General features: G+C 42.4%; 1 long non-coding RNA gene and 1 pseudogene across 2 annotated transcripts; both read right to left on the bottom strand.

Annotated features, from left to right (window-relative positions):
* Positions 1-90: 90 nt before the first annotated feature.
* On the bottom strand, positions 91-27,656 carry LOC124005701 (annotated as a pseudogene).
* On the bottom strand, positions 1,253-2,865 carry LOC124005707. 2 transcript variants are annotated; one of them, XR_006833680.1, is made up of 3 exons: positions 2,381-2,865; positions 1,782-2,302; positions 1,253-1,713 (listed from the first exon to the last, which is right to left on the bottom strand). It is a non-coding gene; the product is annotated as an uncharacterized LOC124005707 (long non-coding RNA). The 2 variants fall into 2 exon arrangements; XR_006833681.1 differs by having other exon boundaries at positions 1,782-2,159; positions 2,342-2,859.
* Positions 27,657-27,893: the final 237 nt, after the last annotated feature.

Raw genomic sequence — 27,893 nt, 5'->3', positions numbered from 1 at the left:
AAAAAAACATGAGTTTCCGTGGCAGATAAAGCAGAGGGAAGAGAGAAATACATGATTGGTAATAACAACATGAAGTCAAATAGGACATCATTCACATAAAGAGAGAAATATATTTACTTGTCCATGTAGTTCTGTCGGCAACATAATAATGACCCAATTAATGGAATAAAGTCAAGAATCAACAGCTGCCATTTTCGTATCTATACATATCCCTCTATACGTACCCAAGTAAAACAAGATGACAAAATATTGAGGCTTGAGTGGCATAAATACACATAAATCTTACAAACACACATGTCATGGTTGTGTACATTTGCTGAGAAACTGGCCCTTTTTGAAAATTGCACTTGTCAGACATGTTTCAATAAGGCATATTCTAATATTCACTAACTAAATTGATTGTTTCTATAACAAGTGTGTTATCTTTAAAGTGGCAATCAGCAGTTGAAACAATAACAAAGCTGCCTCCCCACCCCTGGTTCAGTAAAAAGCTGAGGGATGGGACTGGGGAAATGGAATCACTTTCAAATTCATGGACAGAGATATGGATGCAACGATTGACCATCTGATAAAAAAAGTATAGTTTTAACCATGTTTTGAGGCTATATAGTGTTTGTTTACATTTGATTTGTTTACAAATATTGGAGTAAAACAATCCTATATTTCGGTTTGTGACGGGGAACGACAGTCAAACTAAGCTGGTGAGGCATTTATAAGTTATGTTCTTCAAGAATCGATGGGTACATATCATTCATGTATGAGTCCAAAAATGGATGTAGCAAATGCTGATGGCCCCTTTAAGGTGCTTCCATAAAGTAGCATACAGTACATTTCTAGCTCTATTTGTCTTTCCTATAAAAGGCTGGTCTGGTATATATTCCCCTGAGGAGGTCATTCAGGTCCACCTCCCGCTGACCCCTCTCTGTAGTGAAGTACATAGTAGTCATGGACGTACATGAGCACGGCGATTGGCTGGCCAATGATGAGAGAGAGCCATACGGCTGCGTTGCCATAGTTACCCCGGAGAAAACGCGCCACAAACCAGGCCAGCGGAAGCTGTAAGCCAAGGACTCCATTTAGTGAGTAAACAAACACAACATTCATTTTAATGAGTGAAAAACACCACCAGTAAATTACAACTAGTAAACTTGTAGATTATAATTTCTCAGTTCTAAAATCTCACCTGAGCCATCATGCCCATAAAAGCCCATGGCCTCAACATCTTCAGTGGAACACTGACCAGGTACTGTGAAGACAACATCAGCAATATTAAGTTTTAGTTTTCAAGAACAGTTTTCAACACAGTCATCTGCTTTATCCACAGTGAACAGGAAAATAATGTTTCCACTCCAGACAGCTAACCTATGGAATGACACCTGAGGTAACAGACAGGTAGCTAACCTATGGAATGACACCTGAGGTAACAGACAGGTAGCTAACCTATGGAATGACACCCGAGGTAACAGACAGACAGCTAACCTATGGAATGACACCTGAGGTAACAGACAGACAGCTAACCTATGGAATGACACCTGAGGTAACAGACAGGTAGCTAACCTATGGAATGACACCTGAGGTAACAGACAGACAGCTAACCTATGGAATGACACCTGAGGTAACAGACAGGTAGCTAACCTATGGAATGACACCTGAGGTAACAGACAGGTAGCTAACCTATGGAATGACACCTGAGGTAACAGACAGGTAGCTAACCTATGGAATGACACCTGAGGTAACAGACAGGTGCTAACCTATAATGACAGAACAGACAGGTAGCTAACCTATGGAATGACACCTGAGGTAACAGACAGGTAGCTAACCTATGGAATGACACCTGAGGTAACAGACAGGTAGCTAACCTATGGAATGACACCTGAGGTAACAGACAGACAGCTAACCTATGGAATGACACCTTGTTTGTACAGGAAATAAAGGTATCTGAGGTAACAGACAGGTAGCTAACCTATGGAATGACACCTAGTTTGTACAGGAAATAAAGGTATCTGAGGTAACAGACAGACAGCTAACCTATGGAATGACACCTGAGGTAACAGACAGGTAGCTAACCTATGGAATGACACCTGAGGTAACAGACAGACAGCTAACCTATGGAATGACACCTGAGGTAACAGACAGACAGCTAACCTATGGAATGACACCTGAGGTAACAGACAGGTAGCTAACCTACGGAATGACACCTGAGGTAACAGACAGGTAGCTAACCTATGGAATGACACCTTGTATGTACAGGAAATAAAGGTATCTGAGGTAACAGACAGGTAGCTAACCTATGGAATGACACCTGAGGTAACAGACAGATAGCTAACCTACGGAACGACACCTGAGGTAACAGACAGACAGCTAACCTAAGGAATGACACCTGAGGTAACAGACAGGTAGCTAACCTATGGAATGACACCTGAGGTAACAGACAGGTAGCTAACATATGGAATGACACCTTGTATGTACAGGAAATAAAGGTATCTGAGGTAACAGACAGACAGCTAACCTATGGAATGACACCTGAGGTAACAGACAGATAGCTAACCTAAGGAACGACACCTGAGGTAACAGACAGACAGCTAACCTAAGGAATGACACCTGAGGTAACAGACAGACAGCTAACCTATGGAATGACACCTAGTTTGTACAGGAAATAAAGGTATCTGAGGTAACAGACAGGTAGCTAAACTACGGAATGACTGCTGGATGACTATCAAGCCTCGCCTCATTGCTCTGAGTGATGGGGAGCTGACAGAACCCTGCTGTGTGACCCTCTGATCTACAGATCCCAGTCTCCTGATCCCTCCTGGCATTACTCAGGGGATTGTGTGTGTGTGAGAGTGTGTGTGTGTGTGTGTGTGTGTGTGTGTGTGTGTGTGTGTGTGTGTGTGTGTGTGTGTGTGTGTGTGTGTGTGTGTGTGTGTGTGTGTGTGTGTGTGTGTGTGTGTGTGTGTGTGTGTGTGTGTGTGTGTGTGTGTCTGTCTGTGTGTGACACAAGGATCCCTCCTGTCATTACTCAGGGGAGAGGGGGAGACTGGTGTCCCGCAGGGCGCTGTGGTGCTCCGCTCCTCTCTGCTCCGCTCACTGTCCTCTGAAGGTCAGCGTTTAAAACAGCAGCAGCAGCTCCGTTTGTCTGTCTGTCCGGGATGGGGATGAGGAGAGGGAGGGAGCCATATCTCTGTGAACCTGCTGACTGAACAGGCTCCTCACCGTACACTGCTCTTATCTCCTCCTCCAGAAGCACAGCAGCCTGATATGGCCTTGTGTTCCACTCCTTTCCTCCTCCTCTCATCCCAGCTACACTAACTTCCCTCCAACACTGACCTTCGTCAATGATGAAGAGTGCTGGATATAAGCCAAGTGCACCCACGTGTGTGTGTGTGTGTTTGTATGTGTGTGTCTGGACAGGTATTGCCACTGTGTAGTATAGCAACTGTGTAGTATAGCCACTGTGCAGTATAGCCACTGTGCGGTATAGTCACTGTGCAGTATTGTCACTGTGCGGTATAGCCACTGTGTAGTATAGTCACTGTGTAGTATAGTCACTGTGTAGTGTTGCCACAGTGTAGTATAGTCACTGTGTAGTATAGTCACTGTGTAGTGTTGCCACTGTGCAGTATAGTCACTGTGTAGTATAGCCACTGTGCAGTATAGCCACTGTGTAGTATAGCTACTGTGTAGTATAGCTACTGTGTAGTATAGCCACTGTGTAGTATAGCCACTGTGCAGTATAGCCACTGTGTAGTATAGCTACTGTGTAGTATAGTCATTGTGTAGTATAGTCACTCTGTAGTATAGTCACTGTGTAGTATAGCATAGCCACTGTGTAGTATAGTCACTGTGTGGCATAGTCACTGTGCAGTATAGCCACGGTGTAGTATTGCCACTGTGTAGTATTGCCACTGTGTAGTATAGTCACTGTGTAGTATAGTCACTGTGTAGTGTTGCCACTGTGCAGTATAGTCACTGTGTAGTATAGCCACTGTGCAGTATAGCCACTGTGTAGTATAGCTACTGTGTAGTATAGCCACTGTGTAGTATAGCCACTGTGCAGTATAGCCACTGTGTAGTATAGCTACTGTGTAGTATAGCTACTGTGTAGTATAGCCACTGTGTAGTATAGTCACTGTGTAGTATAGCCACTGTGTAGTATAGCCACTGTGTAGTATAGTCACTGTGTAGTATAGCTACTGTGTAGTAGAGCTACTGTGTAGTATAGTCACTGTGTAGTATAGTCACTGTGTAGTATAGCCACTGTGTAGTATGGTCATTGTGTAGTATAGTCACTCTGTAGTATAGTCACTGTGTAGTATAGCATAGCCACTGTGTAGTATAGTCACTGTGCGGCATAGTCACTGTGCAGTATAGCCACGGTGTAGTATTGCCACTGTGTAGTATTGCCACTGTGTAGTATAGTCACTGTGTAGTATAGTCACTGTGTAGTGTTGCCACGGTGTAGTATTGCCACTGTGTAGTATAGTCATTGTGTAGTATAGTCACTGTGTAGTATAGTAATTGTGTAGTATAGTCACTGTGTAGTATAGTCACTGTGTAGTGTAGCCACTGTGTAGTATAGTCATTGTGTAGTATAGTCACTCTGTAGTATAGTCACTGTGTAGTATAGCATAGCCACTGTGTAGTATAGCCACTGTGCAGTATAGCCACTGTGTAGTATAGTCACTGTGTAGTATAGTCACTGTGTAGTATAGTCACTGTGTAGTATAGCCACTGTGTAGTATAGTCACTGTGTAGTATAGCCACTGTGTAGTATAGCCACAGTGTAGTATAGTCGCTGTGTAGTATAGCCACTGTGTAGTATAGCCACAGTGTAGTATAGCCACAGTGTAGTATAGCCACTGTGTAGTATAGCCACTGTGTAGTATAGCCACAGTGTAGTATAGCCACTGTGTAGTATAGCCACTGTGTAGTATATTTGTAAGTCGCTCTGGATAAGAGCGTCTGCTAAATGACTTAAATGTAAATGTAATGTATAGCCACTGTGTAGTATAGCCACAGTGTAGTATAGTCGCTGTGTAGTATAGCCACTGTGTAGTATAGCCACTGTGTAGTATAGCCACTGTGTAGTATAGCCACAGTGTAGTATAGCCACTGTGTAGTATAGCCACTGTGTAGTATAGCCACTGTGTAGTATAGCCACTGTGTAGTATAGCCACAGTGTAGTATAGTCGCTGTGTAGTATAGCCACTGTGTAGTATAGCCACGGTGTAGTATAGTCACTGTACTGTCATGCAATAACTATATCTGTGGCCTTTAAAGTCTAATCTGACTAGCAATCTCAGCAATTATGAAACTGTAGTCTGATGGAATGCAGGATTTCTTCACAAATGGTATACATACTGTATAAAGTCATTGCCTGATGAAAACCTTGTAACTACATGTTTTGCCAATTTAAATTGTTTTACATTTATTGAAAGTGGTATCTAACCTCAATGTACTCTGAACATTTCATGTCTTTAGAATCAAGAACATTCAAAATAGCTTCTAAATTGTCATAATTCTATATTCGTTGATGGAAAACATGTTTTTTTCTTGTCTTTTCTCTTTGAAAAGTTGATGTTTTGGCGATTGAATGTTTGGGTCAGACTGTGATGATATGAGCTGCAGTAGCAGCAGAGCATCCTGGTTAAAAACCACCTGATGAAGCTAACACTCTGTTTCACATCACAAGGAATAGTTAAGATGAGCGCAGCGGTCAGTCTGCTTTCACCCAGCTAGGAGCAGAGCACCTTACCTCATGAAAGAAGGCTGAAGCCAGGAACACTGCTGATTGGCCGAGCCACTTACTGACTCCACTCTTCAGCAGGGGCTTGTAGAAGTGGCTTTGGGAGAGAGAGAGAGGGAGCAACACAGGAGGAAGCATATCAAACACCTCATGGCAGCTACCAGCTCACAAATCCCCAATACATCCTCAATACATTTCTGCTCAGTATCAACCTACATTCCACTGAATCCGTACCACTGAATCATTTATAGGATCTCAATGTTAACATACAGTATACTATGTATAGAATACATTGCATCTACTCACCGAAGGCACCATTTGTGTACTGGAATATTCCAGTTTTGCCAAAAGTATGTGATGGTCTCAGAGTTCCTGCAAGAAAGGTAAAAGTCTCCTAGTCATGTGAAGTGATGTATTTTACAGTGGTACATGCTATTGATATTTAACTTGTGTACATCTCAAATGATCACTTCTCCCTCTTAGTAACTTACTGGCAATAAACAATGGGACGTCAGAAAACAGACCGTATTCATTTCACCTACCACCAGTCTCTGTAAAACTCTCGGTCTCCAAATTTCAGGAGCTCAGCAATAAAGTTCAAGGACGAGTGGAAGAACCAGTAGAAGAATATCAACCAGAGAAGATGATTGGGCACCTGATGGAAGAGAGAAGACAGGGGAATAATACTGTGTCCAGGACAACATAAAACAACAGTAGAACAATGGAACGGCCCAATACAATGTTTATGTCATATCTCTCAAGGCCCAAGGTTACCATCAAGCATGTTACCATGACCACATTACCCCGGTGTTCTCTTGTGTACTCACGGCTAGTCTGAGTAGACGCTCCATCATCATAGGCAGGTCCATATCCTACAGGATCAGGATCAATGAAGAAAGAGAGATTGTATTGATAGAGAAAAATAGTCAAAAATGCTTTAAATGTCAATCATAAATGTACCAGTAATCCTACTTTACCTCCAATGGCTTCATAGAACTCTGAATAATGGGTATCATCCACTGGAGGAAAATAAGAGACCGATGAGGTGAATAAACAGCACAAATCATAAATACAATGAGGTGCTTATTCTCAATAAATACATGTAGTCACTATACATAAGTCAATGTCAGGAGAAAACATACCTGCTGTGTTAATCCCACCAATAACTGGGTGAAGAACAGCTGGGAAGACAGATGATTTGTTTACTTAGCATTTCTCCTCTAAATCAAACAAAGATACTTGTGTGTGTGTGTGTGTGTGTGTGTGTGTGTGTGTGTGTGTGTGTGTGTGTGTGTGTGTGTGTGTGTGTGTGTGTGTGTGTGTGTGTGTGTGTGTGTGTGTGTGTGTGTGTTGTGTGTGTGTGTGTGTGTGTGTGTGTGTGTGTGTGTGTGTGTGTGTGTGTGTGTGTGTGTGTGTGTGTGTGTGTGTGTGTGTGTGTGTGTGTGTGTGTGTGTGTGTGTGTGTGTGTGTGTGTGTGTGTGTGTGTGTGTGTGTGTGTGTGTGTGTGTGTGTGTGTGTTGGGGTGTGTGTGTGTGTGTGTGTGTGTGTGTGTGTGTGTGTGTGTGTGTGTGTGTGTGTGTGTGTGTGTGTGTGTGTGTGTGTGTGTGTGTGTGTGTGTGTGTGTGTGTGTGTGTGTGTGTGTGTGTGTGTGGTGTGTGTGTGTGTGTGTGTGTGTGTGTGTGTGTGTGTGTGTGTGTGTGTGTGTGTGTGTGTGTGTGTGTGTGTGTGTGTGTGTGTGTGTGTGTGTGTGTGTGTGTGTGTGTGTGTGTGTGTGTGTGTGTGTGCAAAAAACGCTGTCTGCCTTTTATCTTTGGATAATTCTTGGGACCAGAGTGCACATCTCCACAGTTGACCAATAACCAAGCTAATCTTCTAATGGAGGTTCAGATAAATTCACAATGGAACTTGACATTGTTAAATAAGATACTTCTATTTGTTCTATCCATGTTTATAGTTTGTAGATGACTGTGTCAGATCGTATTGAAGAGAATAGATCTGATGTTTGCTGTAGATGACTGTGTCAGATCGTATTGAAGAGAATAGATCTGATGTTTGCTGTAGATGACTGTGTCAGATCGTATTGAAGAGAATAGATCTGCTGTTTCTGTATCTCTATAATGTGCTCCTTCACATGGGGCTAAACAGGAAGTTGTACATCTTATTTTATATCCATAGCACAACATTGGGAAGTAACCAGTAGGACAAAGCCGTGATAACATCAATTGTCAATCTAGTTTACAGAGTATAAAGCAGCGTATTAACAAACCAATGCAGAAAGGGTGATTGGGGACAGAACTCACCATCTCAAAAAGCCTCCTTAGCAGGAAGCTCATTCGAATCCGTGGAGACCGGGGGAAGTTTAATTCATAGCAGAGGGTTGGTGCAAAAACAAAATAATACAAATCTAAAAACACAAGAGAGATTAGAAAGAAAGAGGGGAGTGAGATAAATTAGAAAGAGAGAGACAGGAGAGAGAGAAAGAGAGAGGAGAGAGAGAGAGAGAGAGAGAGAGAGAGTATTATTATAGTCTGATATAGCTCCAGTAGCAGGCTACAGCAGGATAGGCTGAGGCAGCAGTGATAAGAGTGGGGACTGCTACAGCAGGATAGGTTGAGGCAGCAGTGATAAGAGTGGGGTCTGCTACAGCAGGATAAGTTGAGGCAGCAGTGATAAGAGTGGGGTCTGCTACAGCAGGATAGGCTGAGGCAGCAGTGATAAGAGTGGGGTCTGCCACAGCAGGATAGGCTGAGGCAGCAGTGATAAGAATGGGGTCTGCTACAGCAGGATAGGTTGAGGCAGCAGTGATAAGAGTAGGGTCTGCTACAGCAGGATAGGCTGAGGCAGCAGTGATACGAGTGGGGTCTGCCACAGCAGGATAGGTTGAGGCAGCAGTGATAAGAGTGGGGTCTGCTACAGCAGGATAGGCTGAGGCAGCAGTGATAAGAGTAGGGTCTGCTACAGCAGGATAGGTTGAGGCAGCAGTGATAAGAGTGGGGTCTGCTACAGCAGGATAGGTTGAGGCAGCAGTGATAAGAGTGGGGTCTGCCACAGCAGGATAGGCTGAGGCAGCAGTGATAAGAGTGGGGTCTGCTACAGCAGGATAGGTTGAGGCAGCAGTGATAAGAGTGGGGTCTGCTACAGCAGGATAGGTTGAGGCAGCAGTGATAAGAGTGGGGTCTGCTACAGCAGGATAGGCTGAGGCAGCAGTGATAAGAGTGGGGTCTGCTACAGCAGGATAGGCTGAGGCAGCAGTGATAAGAGTGGGGTCTGCCACAGCAGGATAGGTTGAGGCAGCAGTGATAAGAGTGGGGTCTGCCACAGCAGGATAGGCTGAGGCAGCAGTGATAAGAATGGGGTCTGCTACAGCAGGATAGGCTGAGGCAGCAGTGATAAGAGTGGGGTCTGCTACAGCAGGATAGGTTGAGGCAGCAGTGATAAGAGTGGGGTCTGCTACAGCAGGATCTGGGTTCAAATACATGCATTTGACAATTTGTTATTTAAATAGGTTCTGTGTATTTGAGTATTTTCAAACACAGCCGAAAACAAGTACTTAAAACAAATATTTTAATGGTTATTTGTAAAAACCAAATAGTTGGCCAAATTGTATTTTAAAGTGTTTTCTCATACTATTTCAGATTATATTTTCAAAAACATGGGTTAAATGCATGGGAGTGTATTTGAGTATCTCCAAATATATTGAAATACTTGTTTTTCAAATAAAAGTTATGTGAAAACTTGTTTTGAAACATTATTGAAATACATGAAATTGTATTTGAACCCAGGTCTTGGTCTACTGGGATGAAATGTCCAACCTCTACTGACCTCTGAGGGTGACATTTCCAGGATAGGAGACCTGATAATCCTGTCCACTTTCCCTAGACCGTGGTATAGAGGAACCTGTAGAGGAGAGTACTAGCCATGTCAGCAATTAAACATGTATGATTCTCACAGTCACAATCACTCTACTTAGAGAACAGCTTCTTGTGTACAGTCAACCAGCAGGTGGCAGTGCAGCAGTTAAGGAGCGATGTGGATTGTAGTATTATGTGTGTGTGTTAATGTTTATGTGTACATTTTCACCAACAGCAAAACGGTTCCCATTAAGGGTACATATACAAACACTCACCATCGCCGCCTATGAAACATTAGGTCACAGTTGCCATTTCCGTGGAGGCGAGTCAGAAATCTCATTAAGCCCTTTATTAGTAGTCAAAGGTCAGTGTTGAACCCAGGTGACACAAACTCTCTAGACAAAGCAACTCTGGGAGTCAAAGGTCAGTGTAGAACCCAGGTGACACAAACTCTCTAGACAAAGCAACTCTGGGAGTCAAAGGTCAGTGTAGAACCCAGGTGACACAAACTCTCTAGAAAACACAACTATGGGAGTCAAAGGTCAATGTAGAACCCAGGTGACACAAACTCTCTAGAAAACACAACTATGGGAGTCAAAGGTCAGTGTAGAACCCAGGTGACACAAACTCTCTAGAAAACACAACTATGGGAGTCAAAGGTCAGTGTAGAACCCAGGTGACACAAACTCTCTAGAAAATACAACACTGGGAGTCGTCACAGTAGAGCTTATAGGATGAGGGTTGAAATCAAACCTGTTATAACAATATTAGTTATTTTTCAAATACTTGATTGCCTGGCGCAATGGATAAAAAGGAATTGTCCATAAAGTACATACTCCGCCCATCTGGCACTCGAGGCAATCTCAATCAAATAGAAAGTATTTGAAAAATCTCCCTCACACCGCACAAACTTCAAGAACAGACGTATCAGTAAAATCCGAAGCAGTGAAGCTCAGAAAGTGTGAGCAGTATCGATAGCAAAAGCAGTACATCTGAAGTAATTAAAGTAGTACATCTGAAGTAATTAAAGTAGTAGCAGTGTTGTTGTTGGCCAGTTGCTGGTAGGGGGCATAGAGGACTGTGGAGACTGAAGACTTACATGAGAGGGACCGGGCCAGGCTACAGGCTTTAGCATGGGGCATAGAGGACTGTGGAGACTGAGGACTTACATGAGAGGGACCGGGCCAGGCTACAGGCTTTAGCATGGGGCATAGAGGACTGTGGAGACTGAGGACTTACATGAGAGGGACCGGGCCAGGCTACAGGCTTTAGCATGGGGCATAGAGGACTGTGGAGACTGAGGACTTACATGAGAGGGACCGGGCCAGGCTACAGGCTTTAGCATGGGGCATAGAGGACTGTGGAGACTGAGGACTTACATGAGAGGACCGGGCCAGGCTACAGGCTTTAGCATGGGGCATAGAGGACTGTGGAGACTGAGGACTTACATGAGAGGGACCGGGCCAGGCTACAGGCTTTAGCATGGGGCATAGAGGACTGTGGAGACTGAGGACTTACATGAGAGGACCGGGCCAGGCTACAGGCTTTAGCATGGGGCATAGAGGACTGTGGAGACTGAGGACTTACATGAGAGGGACCGGGCCAGGCTACAGGCTTTAGCATGGGGCATAGAGGACTGTGGAGACTGAGGACTTACATGAGAGGGACCGGGCCAGGCTACAGGCTTTAGCATGGGGCATAGAGGACTGTGGAGACTGAGGACTTACATGAGAGGGACCGGGCCAGGCTACAGGCTTTAGCATGGGGCATAGAGGACTGTGGAGACTGAGGACTTACATGAGAGGGACCCGGGCCAGGCTACAGGCTTTAGCACGGGGCATAGAGGACTGTGGAGACTGAGGACTTACATGAGAGGGACCGGGCCAGGCTACAGGCTTTAGCATGGGAGACTGAGGACTTAGAGGGGACTGTTTAGCATGGGGCAGACTGTGGAGACTGAGGACTTACATGAGAGGGACCGGGCCAGGCTACAGGCTTTAGCATGGGGCATAGAGGACTGTGGAGACTGAGGACTTACATGAGAGGGACCGGGCCAGGCTTCGGGCTTTAGCATGGCTCATCTCTCTACACCACTTGTTCACATCTTTGTAGGAGTAGAGCTTCAGGAAGAGGACGGTGTACACTCCCAGAGCAGACGCTCCACCCACTGAGGACAAGGACAATGTGCAATGTTGAATATCAGCAATATTTATGCAATATTTGCTGTTAGAATTCACAGTCAATCATATTAAGTGTTGTATGCACAACAGTACAATACATATTATCCATTAAATGGAGTTAATGATGTGGGTGTGGGTGGTTGTAAATGATCTTTATGTGTATTAGCACAGTGCGTTATGTAGTATATTTAAGCAATAAGGCCTGAGGTGGTGTTGTATATGAATCAATATACCACGGCTAAGGGCTGTCCTTAGGCAGTGCCTGGATACAGCCTTTAGCCGTGGTATATTGGCCATATATCACAAACCCCGAGGTGCCTTGCTATTATAAACTGGTTACCAACATAATTAGAACAGTAAAAATAGATGTTGTGTCATACCTGTGGTATACGGTCTGATATACCACGGCTGTCAGCCAATCAGAATTCAGGGCTCGAACCACACAGTTTATAATATAGTACAGTCAACTTGAGGTATTCAACATGCATATCACACTGTAGAACAGAAAAGAATGAAACCCTCTGATTCCCAGTTAGCGAAGACATTGTCTTTGATGTGTAGTTAACAAACAGGCCCTAACAAGAAGCTGAGAAATGCTGCCCACCTGGTTCTTACTGTCCTTCTCTAGGGCTATCCATATATGTCAACAGTTACAACACTCACAATCCTCTCCTTGTCTATCACACAAGATGAATGACTGGGAACACAAAGTCCACTCACTTTCAACCAACTACCAGCGCTACCGCCCGAGGTCCAGGGAAACCTGGCAAGGACCCCAGGTCATTCTAACAGACTAGTACTGCTTTATCAACAGCGGCCATATGCTGCATGGAAATGGGCCGTGCTGGTTACCTAGTAGATGGCATGGGCACAGAGAGAGAAAGACAGAGACGGTCTCCCTCGCCAAGAGGAGCATCCGTGGCCCTCTCCCCTGACCTTGATGTATAAACAGTAGCTCTGCATGAGGTACACGAGACAGATGGTACATCTTTGTCCGTTCCCGTGGCGACGGCAGATGAGGAGAGAGAAAGACTTTCAGGTAAGGAAGGATACTGTAGCTACGCAGACAATGTCCAGGGAAAGATGATCTGATTTGTGAGAGGTAAAATGAAGATCTTAAAGACACTAAGACACAAGACCTTCCTATTCTCCTCTAAGAGGAATGATTACTAAAAACTCATGACTGTAGCTTCACCTTTGTCTTTATGCGTGTACAGATGTAGGATCTTAATTTGAGCTTGTTTGCTACAGTAGGAAGATATTCCTGCACCAAAGGAATTGATTATTATTATGTGGACATTTGTGTAGGGGTTGATCCATTTTTCATAAGGGAAAATCAAGTCTGAAATGCCAAAGTGGAAATGACAGCTTCAGAAATACACAAGTTATACATTTCCTTTATTGCAGGAGAATTCTCCAGCAAAAGTGGGAACAAACTAAGATCCTACATTTGTAAATATGAAACTATAGAACAACATCACAGACAGTTAATATCATCTTGTGGTTGTGGTCAGTTTCCTAAGTTCTGAGACATGTGTAGCCATGAGAGGCTCAGTTAGCTGTTGTATGTCACCAGATGCCATGCTGGCTAGCAACCAGCTTGATGAAGACAGGCAGAGCTGACCTGACATTGACCTGTCTCTCAGCCACTCCTCTTTTGGCCTCATATCCACCTCACTCCTTACTTCCTCTCCCCGTGAGCCAACTGGGACTGATCAAACACTGCCCAACTGATTCCATTCAGATAAAATCACATACTTGGATACTATAATGCTACATTAACAACACATTAAATGACCAACTGATTCCATTAATATAAAATCACATACTTGGATAATATAATACTACAGTAACTACACATTAAATGACCAACTGATTCCATTAATATAAAATCACATACTTGGATAATATAATACTACAGTAACTACACATTAATGACCAACTGGATAATATAATACTACATTAACTACACATTAATGACCAACTGGATAATATAATACTACAGTAACTACACATTAATGACCAACTAGATAATATAATACTACATTAACTACACATTAATGACCAACTGGATAATATAATACTACATTAACTACACATTAATGACCAACTGGATAATATAATACTACATTAACTACACATTAATGACCAACTGATTCCATTAATATAAAATCACATACTTGGATAATATAATACTACAGTAACTACACATTAATGACCAACTAGATGATATAATACTACAGTAACTACACATTAATGACCAACTGGATAATATAATACTACATTAACTACACATTAAATGACCAACTGGATAAAACACACAGAGACACACTAACTTAACTAATAGTAAAGACACAGAGACACACTAACTAAACTAATAGTGAAGACACAGAGACACACTAACTAAACTAATAGTGAACACACAGAGACACACTAACTAAACTAATAGTGAAGAAACAGAGACACACTAACTAAACTAATAGTGAAGACACACAGAGACACACTAACTAAACTAATAGTGAAGACACATAGACACACTAACTAAACTAATAGTGAAGACACAGAGACACACTAACTAAACTAATAGTGAAGACACAGAGACACACTAACTAAACTAATAGTGAAGACACACTAACTAGACACACTAACTAAACTAATAGTGAACACACAGAGACACACTAACTAAACTAATAGTGAAGAAACAGAGACACACTAAACTAAACTAACTAAACTAATAGTGAACACACAGAGACACACTAACTAAACTAATAGTGAAGACACAGAGACACACTAACTAAACTAATAGTGAAGACACAGAGACACACTAACTAAACTAATAGTGAAGACACAGAGTGAAGACACACACACTAACTAAACTAATAGTGAAGAACAGAGACACACTAACTAAACTAATAGTGAAGACACAGAGACACACTAACTAAACTAATAGTGAAGACACAGAGACACACTAACTAAACTAATAGTGAAGACACAGAGACACACTAACTAAACTAATAGTGAACACACACTAAATAAACTAATAGTGAAGACACAGAGACACACTAACTAAACTAATAGTGAAGACACAGAGACACACTAACTAAACTAATAGTGAAGACACAGAGACACACTAACTAAACTAATAGTGAAGACACACAGAGACACACTAACTAAACTAATAGTGAAGAAACAGAGACACACTAACTAAACTAATAGTGAAGACACAGAGACACACTAACTAAACTAATAGTGAAGACACAGAGACACACTAACTAAACTAATAGTGAAGACACAGACACACTAACTAAACTAATAGTGAAGACACAGAGACACACTAACTAAACTAATAGTGAAGACACACAGAGACACACTAACTAAACTAATAGTGAAGAAACAGAGACACTAACTAAACTAATAGTGAAGAAACAGAGACACACTAACTAAACTAATAGTGACGAAACAGAGACACACTAACTAAACTAATAGTGAAGAAACAGAGACACACTAACTAAACTAATAGTGAAGACACACAGAGACACACTAACTAAACTAATAGTGAAGACACACAGAGACACACTAACTAAACTAATAGTGAAGAAACAGAGACACTAACTAAACTAATAGTGAAGACACACAGAGACACACTAACTAAACTAATAGTGAAGAAACAGAGACACACTAACTAAACTAATAGTGAAGACACAGAGACACACTAACTAAACTAATAGTGAAGACACACAGAGACACACTAACTAAACTAATAGTGAAGACACAGACTAACTAAACTAATAGTGAACACACAGAGACACACTAACTAAACTAATAGTGAAGACACACAGACACACTAACTAAACTAATAGTGAAGACACAGAGATACAACTAACTAAACTAATAAACTGAAGACACAGAGACACACTAACTAAACTAATAGTGAAGACACAGAGACACACTAACTAAACTAATAGTGAAGACACAGAGACACACTAACTAAACTAATAGTGAAGACACACAGAGACACACTAACTAAACTAATAGTGAAGAAACAGAGACACACTAACTAAACTAATAGTGAAGACACACAGAGACACAATAACTAAACTAATAGTGAACACACAGAGACACACTAACTAAACTAATAGTGAAGAAACAGAGACACACTAACTAAACTAATAGTGAAGACACACAGAGACACACTAACTAAACTAATAGTGAAGAAACAGAGACACACTAACTAAACTAATAGTGAAGACACACAGACTAACTAAACTAATAGTGAACACACAGAGACACACTAACTAAACTAATAGTGAAGACACAGAGACACACTAACTAAACTAATAGTGAACACACAGAGACACACTAACTAAACTAATAGTGAAGAAACAGAGACACAACTAAACTAAAGTGAAGACTAATAAACTAATAGTGAAGACACAGAGACACACTAACTAAACTAATAGTGAACACACAGAGACAATAGTGAACACACACTAACTAAACTAATAGTGAAGACACAGAGACACACTAGAAACTTCAGAGACAGAGATACAGTTTCTTTTTCTTCTGAAAAGCAGGACACACTATACAGATGTAGGATCTTAATTTGAGCCAGTTTGTTACTGCAGGGAAAAACATACTGCAGCAACAGGAAATGTAAATGATTATGTGGATTATAATTAAAGAAAAACTTCACTCAGAAACTCTCCTTTGTTATTTTTTGACATTCATCCACAGTTGATACAATCCCAAAATGTTTTGCATGTCATCAGTCAAGTTTTCAAGATATTGGACTTTCAAGAAGGAACGTGTCACTGGTCAAATCATCATGGTGATGCAAAAATGGAAAGTTCTCCTGCAACAGGGCGATCAAATTAAGATCCTACATCTGTAGGCTGACGAGAACACATACAGCAGTACCTGGAGTAATGGACTTCACCATTAGTAAACGATAGTCACCGGGAAGCACAGTGTGACTGACAGATTAATGGAATGAACCAGCAGCCCAACACGTTCACTGAAGCAGCCCTGGAGGGACAGAAGACCTGCAACGTTAAGGCATAGCCACGGGAAGCAGAGGTGTGAGGGGAAGCTGCAGCACCCACTGACAAATCACAATATATTTTTAGATTTTAAAATCATTAAATAAAAATCACAAAAGTAGTGCACTGGGCCTTTAATAGTCCTGTATCAGCGGACTGATATAGCCGACAGCAGCGCAGGCAAAACTTTTTTCTAACACTAATAGCAACACTGGTAAGTACATCAGAATGAAACTCACCACTGAGAGCCTTCGTTCTGTGTACAAAGCTGCCACAATAAACACGTTGGACACTGGAAGGAAAGACGAGACAAATGATGTCGGTTATCAAAGAAATGATACCAAACAAACACACAGACAAGCCAGTTAATATATACAAGGGAGATGATAAAATAATGTTCTATATGTTGTTCCTCCCTACAGTACTGGGGGGGCGGGGGGGGGGCGTCCACCACTGCCCTGTTAAGATAAACCTGCTGTTAAGATAAACCTGCTGTTAAGATAAACCTGCTGTTAAGATAAACCTGCTGTTAAGATAAACCTGCTGTTAAGATAAACCTGCTGTTAAGATAAACCTGCTGTTAAGATAAACCTGCTGTTAAGATAAACCTGCTGTTAAGATAAACCTGCTGTTAAGATAAACCTGCTGTTAAGATAAACCTGCTGTTAAGATAAACCTGCTGTTAAGATAAACCTGCTGTTAAGATAAACCTGCTGTTAAGATAAACCTGATGTTAAGATAAACCTGCTGTTAAGATAAACCTGCTGTTAAGATAAACCTGCTGTTAAGATAAACCTGCTGTTAAGATAAACCTGCTGTTAAGATAAACCTGCTGTTAAGATAAACCTGCTGTCACAGCATCAGCTTCTGGGACAAATGAGGCAGCACAAACACAGCATATGTGTTGCATAGACCACCTGCTACTACTGCACTGTTACTGTCCTACTGCAGGACTGGCAGGGGAGCTCTGCAGTGGGGAGGAAACACACACTTAAGCAAAACACAAACACACGCATGAGAACGGACACAAACACACGCATGAGAACGGACACAAACACACGCATGAGAACGGACACAAACACACGCATGAGAACGGACACAAACACACGCATGAGAACGGACACACACACACGCATGAGAACAGACACAAACACACGCATGAGAACAGACACAAACACACGCATGAGAACAGACACAAACACACGCATGAGAACAGACACAAACACACGCATGAGAACGGACACAAACACACGCATGAGAACAGACACAAACACACGCATGAGAACAGACACAAACACACGCATGAGAACGGACACAAACACACGCATGAGAACGGACACACACACGCATGAGAACAGACACAAACACACGCATGAGAACAGACACAAACACACGCATGAGAACGGACACAAACACACGCATGAGAACAGACACAAACACACGCATGAGAACAGACACAAACACACGCATGAGAACGGACACAAACACACGCATGAGAACAGACACAAACACACGCATGAGAACAGACACAAACACACGCATGAGAACGGACACAAACACACGCATGAGAACAGACACAAACACACGCATGAGAACGGACACAAACACACGCATGAGAACGGACACAAACACACGCATGAGAACAGACACAAACACATGCATGAGAACGGACACACACACACGCATGAGAACGGACTTCTGTGGAAACCAACCTTCAATAAAACAGAATAAAATACAATAGTCTTCTGTCTCTAACACCTTGGCAACTTCTGTGGAAACCAACCTTCAATAAAACAGAATAAAATACAATAGTCTTCTGTCTCTAACACCTTGGCAACTTCTGTAGAAACCAACCTTCAATAAAACAGAGAATAAAATACAGTAGGTGTCTGTCTCTAACACCTTGGCAACTTCTGTGGAAACCAACCTTCAATAAAACAGAGAATAAAATACAGTAGGTGTCTGTCTCTAACACCTTGGCAACTTCTGTAGAAACCAACCTTTAATAAAACAGAATAAAATACAGTAGGTGTCTGTCTCTAACACCTTGGCAACTTCTGTAGAAACCAACCTTCAATAAAACAGAATAAAATACAGTAGGTGTCTGTCTCTAATGCCTTGGCAACTTCACACATTGGCAACTTCTGTGGAAACCAACCTTCAATAAAACAGAATAAAATACAATAGTCTTCTGTCTCTAACACCTTGGAAAACTTCTGTAGAAACCAACCTTCAATAAAACAGAGAATAAAATACAATAGTCTTCTGTCTCTAACACCTTGGCAACTATCTGTGCCTGGCTCACAATCAGAACAAGTGCTTGAGTTTAACTGATACTACAGACAATAAAACAGACACTGGATCACGCCTCAATGACTACAAGTGTTAATGAAATACATATGCTGCAATGCATATAAAACCAGTGCCTTCTGAGGGCGTCCTTGTCTGCTATGCCCAGGACTGTACTGTATAGGGAGACCCTTGTCCCATAGTCCTTCTCTCTGTACTGTATAGGGAGTCCCTTGTCCCATAGTCATTCTCTCTGTACTGTATAGGGAGTCCCTTGTCCCATAGTCCTTCTCTCTGTACTGTATAGGGAGTCCCTTGTCCCATAGTCCTTCTCTCTGTACTGTATAGGGAGTCCCTTGTCCCATAGTCCTTCTCTCTGTACTGTATAGGGAGTCCCTTGTCCCATAGTCCTTCTCTCTGTACTGTATAGGGAGTCCCTTGTCCCATAGTCCTTCTCTCTGTACTGTATAGGGAGTCCCTTGTCCCATAGTCCTTCTCTCTGTACTGTATAGGGAGTCCCTTGTCCCATAGTCCTTCTCTCTGTACTGTATAGGGAGTCCCTTGTCCCATAGTCCTTCTCTCTGTACTGTATAGGGAGTCCCTTGTCCCATAGTCCTTCTCTCTGTACTGTATAGGGAGTCCCTTGTCCCATAGTCCTTCTCTCTGTACTGTATAGGGAGTCCCTTGTCCCATAGTCCTTCTCCTTCTGTACTGTATAGGGAGTCCCTTGTCCCATAGTCCTTCTCTCTGTACTGTATAGGGAGTCCCTTGTCCCATAGTCCTTCTCTCTGTACTGTATAGGGAGTCCCTTGTCCCATAGTCCTTCTCTCTGTACTGTATAGGGAGTCCCTTGTCCCATAGTCCTTCTCTCTGTACTGTATAGGGAGTCCCTTGTCCCATAGTCCTTCTCTCTGTACTGTATAGGGAGTCCCTTGTCCCATAGTCCTTCTCTCTGTACTGTATAGGGAGTCCCTTGTCCCATAGTCCTTCTCTCTGTACTGTATAGGGAGTCCCTTGTCCCATAGTCCTTCTCTCTGTACTGTATAGGGAGTCCCTTGTCCCATAGTCCTTCTCCCTGTACTGTATAGGGAGTCCCTTGTCCCATAGTCCTTCTCCCTGTACTGTATAGGGAGACCCTTGTCCCATAGTTCTTCTCCCTGTACTGTATAGGGAGTCCCTTGTCCCATAGTCCTTCTCCCTGTACTGTATAGGGAGACCCTTGTCCCATAGTTCTTCTCCCTGTACTGTATAGGGAGACCCTTGTCCCATAGTCCTTCTCTCTGTACTGTATAGGGAGTCCCTTGTCCCATAGTCCTTCTCTCTGTACTGTATAGGGAGTCCCTTGTCCCATAGTCCTTCTCTCTGTACTGTATAGGGAGTCCCCTGTCCCATAGTCCTTCTCTCTGTACTGTATAGGGAGTCCCTTGTCCCATAGTCCTTCTCTCTGTACTGTATAGGGAGTCCCTTGTCCCATAGTCCTTCTCTCTGTACTGTATAGGGAGTCCCTTGTCCCATAGTCCTTCTCTCTGTACTGTATAGGGAGTCCCTTGTCCCATAGTCCTTCTCTCTGTACTGTATAGGGAGTCCCTTGTCCCATAGTCCTTCTCTCTGTCTGCATAGGTACTGAGTCCCTTGTCCCATAGTCCTTCTCTCTGTACTGTATAGGGAGTCCCTTGTCCCATAGTCCTTCACTCTGTACTGTATAGGGAGTCCCTTGTCCCATAGTCCTTCTCTCTGTACTGTATAGGGAGTCCCTTGTCCCATAGTCCTTCTCTCTGTACTGTATAGGGAGTCCCTTGTCCCATAGTCCTTCTCTCTGTACTGTATAGGGAGTCCCTTGTCCCATAGTCATTCTCTCAGACCTGGACCTACAAATCAGCTATATAACAAAAACGTTATTTAAAAAACAAAAAAAAGATGTGTGTTCATACACACGATAAACATTGACAGAAAGGCAGAAATAGCATTTCCAAGATGATTCAGGTGGTACTTAAGAGTTAGCCATTCCACCTGATTCACTGTGTTATAGTAACAATAGAGTAAAATATGTTAGAAAATGCCTCTAAAGAAATGTCAGCGTCAAAATACAAACGTGGATCTCAGATATGTAAGCATTGTGACCAACTGAAATTGGGTTTCTATGTACATGGCCGGCCCATAAAATAGGCCAGGGGGATGGTCCTCAGGAGACGCTGCAACAGGACAGCCTGTAATGACCTGCCTACAGATCTACTGTGTAGGGGGAGTGATAGTGTGTAAGGGGGAGTGATCTAGTGTGTAGGGTCTGGGGAATGATAGTGTGTTGGGAGAGTGATCTAGTGTGTAGGGTCTGGGGAATGATAGTGATAGTGTGTTGGGAGAGTGTTCTAGTGTGTAGGGTCTGGGGAATGATAGTGATAGTGTGTTGGGAGAGTGATCTAGTGTGTAGTGTCTGGGGAATGATAGTGATAGTGTGTTGGGAGAGTGATCTAGTGTGTAGGGTCTGGGGAATGATAGTGATAGTGTGTTGGGAGAGTGATCTAGTGTGTAGGGTCTGGGGAATGATAGTGATAGTGTGTTGGGAGAGTGATCTAGTGCGTACGGGGAGTGAGGGGTAATATCCAGAAGGGCCCTAAATGACATGCTAGAGCAGAGTAAAGTTCACATACCGATAACAAGGCAGGCTGCGGGCATGTTGTAGGGGTCCTTTATGAATAGAGAAACCACTTGTATTGGGTCCACTAGAATGCCATACCTAGAAAAACACAACCCTGTGGTTAGACACCCACAGCTCAGCTGAATCAAACCACAGTCGGATTTGATATCTCCTGTGTTTTTGTTCTACCCTGTTATATTTAGTATTACATTGTTATTTATTATTGCATTGTTGGGATTAGAGCTTGCAAGAAAGACATTGCACTGTACTTGTGCATGTGACGTTAAAACTTATTTCAGCCTTTCAGTCATCAGAATTCTGCGAGTGTAAGTGATGCAGCATGTTTGAGTGAATCAGGCACAGAACCTCCTATCATACTTTACACTAATACATGACAATGTACCCTCCTTGCACGTCTTGACCACAGTATGCCTTTAGTAAGCAATGCCTGGCAGCTCCCTATAGGCTGTTACAGTGCTGTGCATCGCGCTTGCAGTAGCGTACAGGACAGCATAAGGTCTTAGCAGTGAAGGGGCCTTACATTCCATTCTCTGAAAATGGGGCCTTTACTTCGAACAGTCAAAGGACAGCCGTGAGACTACACTCTCCTTTCCCCCTCTTCTCTTATAGCAAGCTCCTCATAACATTCTGTACTTACTTTAAAAGGTTTTCCAAGAACAGACGGGCATTGCTTAAGACCTACAACAAAAGAGGGCTTGTAAATTCATTGCATCCTTGAAAATACAGTTTGTTTCACTTGGTAGAAGCATACATTCATCATATGATTCAATTACAGTGTCTCTTCTCCACTGTAGTTTCAAGTTTTATTAGTCATATATACGTGATAAACATGGTATATATCGTCAAATGAAATGCTTACTTGCAGGTTCCTTTTTGACAATGCAACAATAAGAAATAATAACAATTAAGAATACAAAACAAAGTAAATGTCTCAGTAGAGTAAAATGTTAAGCATAATAATACAGGAAGGCACAGTTTATAGTTCAATATTTACACATGTTTTGGGGAAGGGGGGATTGGGGGAGAGTGTGGGGGACAAGTGTTTAAATGATGAGGTGTTTAGCAATCATAATGAGAGTGTTACGTGGGGTGGAGCAGGTGGACCCAAGTGCAGACTCAGACGAGGAGACAGGAATAAGGTAAAACCAAGGTATTTATTGAAAAGCGGGGAGAGCGGAGAGAAAAGCAGCGTCTGACTGGAGAAAACAGGCAACACAGGATAACAAGATCTATGCAGGAACAAACGGCTTCAAATGCAGACTGACTGAGCAGAGGCTACGATCTGGCAGCGTGGAAGTGGCAGGGCTGAGTATTTGTAGAGTTCTGATTATGGAACATGTTGCAGCTGGTGGGGATCTGCTCTGACTCCAGTACATCTGCCGCCACTCCCACAATCAGATACACCCACACAGAGAGAGAGAGAGGGAGAGAGCACTGGGAGCGGCAGGTTTGGGAGACACAGGATGAGAAGTAGACAAGGGCAGGTGTAACAAAGAGTCTGGTAGCAGCAGTTGTGATGTGTGTGTGTTGCATGAATGTATGAGGGTGTGTGTGGATGAGTTTACATGTATATCTGTGTAGGTGTGAGTGAGTGCATGTGTGCTAAGATGCATTATTTATTTTCCACTGTAGATGTACCTAACTCCATAAGAGAACCGGAGGAAACTCCATTAGAGAACCGGAGGAAACTCCATTAGAGAACTGGAGGAAACTCCATTAGAGAACCGGAGGAAACTCCATTAGAGAACCGGAGGAAACTCCATAAGAGAACCGGAGGAAACTCCATAAGAGAACCAGAGGAAACTCCATTAGAGAACCGGAGGAAACTCCATTAGAGAACCGGAGAAAACTCCATAAGAGAACTGGAGAAAACTCCATAAGAGAACCAGAAGAAACTCCATAAGAGAACTGGAGAAAACTCCATTAGTGAACCAGAGGAAACTCCATAAGAGAACTGGAGAAAACTCCATTAGTGAACCAGAGGAAACTCCATAAGAGAACTGGAGAAAACTCCATAAGAGAACCAGAGGAAACTCCATAAGAGAACTGGAGAAAACTCCATTAGTGAACCAGAGGAAACTCCATATCAAGGGGACTTTATTCATTTTATGAATACGTCCAAAGGCCACGCAATATACCTCAGTAAACCCTTTAAGGGCAGTAGACTGTAACATTTTACACTATACCTAAGGAAACCCTTTAAATGACTTAAACTGTAACATTTAACACTATACCTCAGGAAACCCTTTACGTGCAGTTTGGTTTAGTTCATTTCTATGCACTAGACAGGGCGAAGGACGTCAGAGATGTCTGTTAAATTTATTGCACATTGTGCAGTGATGGGCATCTAAAAAGTCCACATAGGTAGCTAAAACGAAGGATTAAATTGAAACTTCAGCTGGAGAAAACTCCAACTCGGTTGCTGAGGTGAAGGATTAAATTGAAGCCTTAGTGGGGATGGAAACTCCATCAGTAGCTTGTTGCTATGAGCTGAATGACACAGTTGCTAGGGTGAAAACTGTGGTTGAAGCTGGAGGAATTATTGCATTTTCATTGTCGATTTCGTTGCACTTGCCTATGAATCACATTATTATGAACAGTACTGATGTCAAACGGAAGAACCAAGGACACGGGTGGTTCCTAATGTTGTGAGATTCTCACTAGTGTTTACAGAACAACTGGTTCTGAGAGATTAGGATCAGGACCTGCAGTTGTAACAGTAAGCAACTGTAACAAAATGGATGACTGCAGTGTAGCCATTATCATGAGCACATGTTGCAATGATTGCTAAGGCTACTAATATTAAAGTGTGTATACTTATTTAAAATGTATGTAGTTCTGTCTAAAGTATGGTATCTTTAAAGCAATTTGTTTTGTTTTTTCTAGTTGAGTATATTATTTATATTGCTTTGTGTTGTCTTGTCTGTGTGTGTGTAAAACTTAATAAACAAGAGTTCAAACAAAATAAAAAATGTATGTAGTTCTGTACCTGTCTATTTTTTAAAAAAAAATTTAATAAAAATGTCTATTAATGTAATGTATTGTCATTTTATGTCGTTCTGTCCTTCAGCTGTAATGGTCTATTAATGTCATGTTTGATGTGGACCACAGGAAGGGCAGCTGCAGCTTTGGCTCTAGCTAATGGAGATCCTAATAAACACCAAATACAGTACTATTTCTGGAACTCATCTTCACAGCTAAAAGATTACGTGTTTGCAAGTCAAGATAATCACTCTCTTGATTTTTAGGTCTGTCTTGAGATTCTCTCCCTCCATCGTAGAACATTTTCCATTTTGGATTGTAATATATTATTATGGAATACAAAGACTTCTCCACGTTCAATGGGAATTTGAGAAGAAGTTCAAAGAATGAACAAAGTAATGTGATGACAAAATGATCTTGTTTCAGAGAGTGGATTATCAACAGTTTTAGAACTGTGAATTTATTCTCCACAGCTTTGATGAAGGGGACTAAGCTGGCGTTGCTCTAGATTGGACGTGAATTCAGATCAACAAACTAGCTGTTGCAGAATGATTACTTTAGATAGAATCTCAATACCATATTTCCCCACAATAGTTACACATCTGAATGTCAGTGTGTTTTTCTAAGGGAATGGTACCACCATGTTTCCCTTAGCATCATCAAACCATCCTTGAACTCCAACATCTCTCTCTAAAGAGTAAAACAATGGTTTATGTGGTTGTATTGAGACCCACTGAGAGCTAGAGGAATGGGAATGTCCTGCTGTTTCCCATCCTCTCACACACTGACTTCAAAGCCAAACTGAATTAGCAAAACACAAGGTTATTAACAAAGTGATTAGCTAACTATATAGCTAAGCGTTATGTGTCCCACTTTAGGATTGGACAGAATAGTCTAGTCCAGTAAGTGCCACGGCACAAGTGCAATGTACCTCTGCTATCCTGCGTCTAGTAAATTAAGCCAAAGGGAATCTTACAGAATATCAGATTATTACATGAAAGCAGGATGACCTTGGACTCACTTCAATCCACATCACCTCCTTTAGCAGCAAAATCATTAAAAGACTAAAGAATATGATTTATGATTTTGTCTCACTTTCACTGTAATCTTGCTTAAATAAAAGAACAGGAACACAGATGAGCCTCGGGCTTTAGACATATAATCCTCCAGGTGTTCTGAATACGTGTCTGGTGTCTTTAAACACTGTGGTTTCAGGCCCAGCGTGGGATGAATATGCCTTCTGGTGAGACCTGGGGGCACACACCCACCACCGCACAGTGATGCTCTCTGATCCACTCCTCTTGTCGGAGGTAAGCCAGTTAAGAACTAATTCTTATTTACAATGACGGCCTACACCGGCCAAACCTGGACGGCGCTGGGCCAAACGTGCACCTACCCTACGGGACTCCCAATCACGGCCGGTTGCAATACACCGGCCAAACACGGACAACGCGGGGCCAATTGTGCGCCTGCCCTTTGGGACTCCCAATCACAGCCGGTTGTGATACAGCCTGGATTCGAACCAGGGTGTCTGTAGTGACGCCTCTAGCCTTAGACCACTGCGCCACTCGAGAGCCCCAATGTTTTAAAAGGCTACAGTCACTACAGACACCCTAGTCTAAGCACTGTTTAAGATGAGGGGTAGTGTTCTACTAAGCTATATGGAATTATTTTAAGAAGGTCATACCAAGGATCATTTTTAAATTTGATTTAGAATTTTAAGATCCCTTGAAGTATCAAAAATGTTATTTTTTACAAAATTATTAGATGAATAATTTAAATTTTGCCTTATTTCTATTAGCCCATACAAACGCACTGTATAACATATTCACTACATGGAACAACATAGTCCCCAAAAAAACTGATTAGGTATTAAGACGTAGCCTAAGAGGGAAACCTGGCCAGTGATTGTGGTGTTTACACTGACCTGAGTGTTGTTGAGCAGACTGGAGAATTAAACTGAGACTCTCAGTATGACGTTGCAGAATAAAACTTACCAGCATGACAACACACCAGTTGAGGACTCCTCTGTAGTTTCTATAACCACTGGCAGAGCTCAACAGGGACTCCTGCAACCTGTGGCAACTGAGGCATGAAGAGACGTGGGATAGTTTGAATACGTGCACACTCATTTACTGTACTGTACTTCAGCTATAGTTAACTGATCTGAAACACCCTTCCCAAATGACGTCCGCAACACACCACCGACTTCTCTTCGAGATTTGTAAAAAATATATCAAAAATGTACCCCTTTTTATCCCCAATTTGGCATATAGCCTATTGGACCAGCATGGGTGACATATAGACAATGCGAAATGGTTAAAATTACATTATTCATTCTACGCCATTATAAATAACTGTTCATACGGGAAGATTGCACTAGTGGGTGAAGTAATAAATTGTCGCGATCTGTTTTTCCTGGCATAAATTCACACCACTATAACGACAGGTCTGGTTTTTGTTAGTTAATGCCTCACCTCTGTCTGTCACTAGGAACATTTATTCGTTTCTTCCTTTCTTTTGACGTGGTAGAAGGCAAATCGGACACGTTTCGCTTAGTTACAATGTTGCCGCTGTCACTGCGGCCGTTAACACTTTCATCAACTTCTGACCGCCCATTCACTTGTTTCAAAGGAACACATTTTCCAGTGGATATAGTGGCTCTTCTTTTGCGGATAAGGACCCCTGTTTCTTCCATGATATCGCCGATCTTCAGAGCTCTAGATTCATTTGACGTCTCGCCTACTTTACAGGCAGCTATAACACATGCCCACTATTGCCAAACATCACACTGTCATAGAGAGCAAGAGGAAATTGGGATTGCAAAACGCGATATGTCAATAACTGTATGAATACTGTAGTTTTAGTGGGCAGCAGACAACAGTTCCGTATTGACTGTATACGTAAGAATGTGGCGTGGTGGAACCGAACCGTGGAGGAGTGGCAAGTCTGTCGACACTGGTTGGACTGCTGCCAGTTATGAAGGTGAGGGCTATATTAAGTTAGGAACAGATCGCAATTTAATGGAGAGAGGGGTGGTCCAAAATAGGAGAGGGTTGTTAAACGTTTTGTGTTGCTTTGGGGAGAGTTATTTATTCGGCACAGGGGAGGCTAGTATGTTTTCTTTCCTGGTTAATGTTCACACTTTTG

Source organism: Oncorhynchus gorbuscha, linkage group LG19 (assembly GCF_021184085.1).
Source record: "Oncorhynchus gorbuscha isolate QuinsamMale2020 ecotype Even-year linkage group LG19, OgorEven_v1.0, whole genome shotgun sequence".
In the NCBI taxonomy this organism is placed as follows: domain Eukaryota; kingdom Metazoa; phylum Chordata; class Actinopteri; order Salmoniformes; family Salmonidae; genus Oncorhynchus; species Oncorhynchus gorbuscha.
Note: the sequence above shows the minus strand (reverse complement) of the source record. Positions and strands in the feature narration are given on the sequence as shown.